Raw genomic sequence first — 1,682 nt, 5'->3', positions numbered from 1 at the left:
AGATGCAGAAAAGGCCTTTGTTAAATTCAACACCCCTTCATGCTAAAAACACTCAATAAAGTAGGTATTGATGGAATCTATCTGAAAATTAATAGGAGCTATTTATGACAAACCCACAGTCCATGTTATACTGAATGTAAGCTGGAAGCATTCCCTTTGAAATCCGGTACAAGACAAGGATGCCCTCTCTCACCACTCCTATTCAACACAGTATTAGAAGTTCTGGCCAGGGCAATTGGACAAGAGAAAGAAATAAAGTGTATTCAAATAGGAAGAGAGAAAGTCAAATTATCTCTGCAAATTACATGACTGTATATTTAAAAAACCCCATCCATCGTCTCAGCCCAAAAACTCCTTAAGCTGATAGGCAACTTCAGCAAAGTCTCAGAATACAAAATAAATGTGCGAAAACCACAAACATTCCTAAACACCAATAACAGACAAACAGAAAGCCAAAGCATGAGCAAACTCCCATTCACAATTGCTACAAAGCAAATAAATTACCTAGGAATACAACTTACAAGGGATATGAAGGACCTCTTCAAGAACTACAAACTACTGCTCAAGGAAATAAGAGAGGACACAAATAAATGGAAAAACATTTCATGCTCATGGACAGGAAGAATCAATATTGTGAAAATGGCCACACCTCCTAAAGTAATTTATTGATTCAATGCTATTCCCATCAAGCTACCACTGATTTTCTTCACAGAATTAGAAAAAAACTACTTTAAATTTCATATGGAACCAAAAAAGAGGCCGTATGGCCAAGACAATCCTAAGTAAAAAGAACAAAGCTGGAGGTGTCACACTACCTGACTTCAGACTATATTACAAGGCTACAGTAACCAAAACAGCATGGTACTGGTACCAAAACAGATATATAGACCAACAGAACAGAGGCCTCAGAAATAACACCACACATCTACAACCATCTGATCTTTGACACACCTGACACAAACAAACAATGGGGAAAGGATTCTCTATTTAATAAATGGTGCTAGGAAAACTGGCAAGCCATATGCAGAAAACTGAAACTAGACCCCTTCCTTATACCTTATACAAAAATTAACTCAAGACGGATTAAAGATTTAAACATAAGAAGAAAAACCATAAAAACCCTAGAGGAAAACCAAGGCAATACTATTCAGGACATAGGCATGGGCAAGGACTTCATGACTAAAACATCAAAAGCAATGGCAACAAAAGCCAAAACTGACAAATGGGATCTAACTAAAGAGCTTCTGCACAGCAAAAGAAACTACATCAGAGTGAACAGGCAACCTACAGAATGGGAGAAAGTTTTTGCAATCTATCCATTGAACAAAGGGCTAATATACAGAATCTACAAGGAACTTAAAACAAATTTACAAGAAAAAAAACAACCCCATCAAAAAGTGGGCAAAGAGTATGAATAGACACTTCACAAAAGAAGACATTTATGTGGCCAACAAACATATGAAAAAAAGCTCATGATCACTGGTCATTAGAGAAATGCGAATCAAAACCACAATGAGATACCATCTCACACCAGTTAGAATGTCGATCATTGAAAGTCAGGAAATAACAGATGCTAGAGAGGATGTAGAGAAATAGGAACACTTTTACACTGTTGGTGGGAGTGTAAATTAGTTCAACCATTGTGGAAGACAGTGTGGCAATTCCTCAAGGATCTAGAACCA

Source organism: Mandrillus leucophaeus, unplaced genomic scaffold (assembly GCF_000951045.1).
Source record: "Mandrillus leucophaeus isolate KB7577 unplaced genomic scaffold, Mleu.le_1.0 Scaffold686, whole genome shotgun sequence".
NCBI classification, from domain to species: domain Eukaryota; kingdom Metazoa; phylum Chordata; class Mammalia; order Primates; family Cercopithecidae; genus Mandrillus; species Mandrillus leucophaeus.
Note: the sequence above shows the minus strand (reverse complement) of the source record.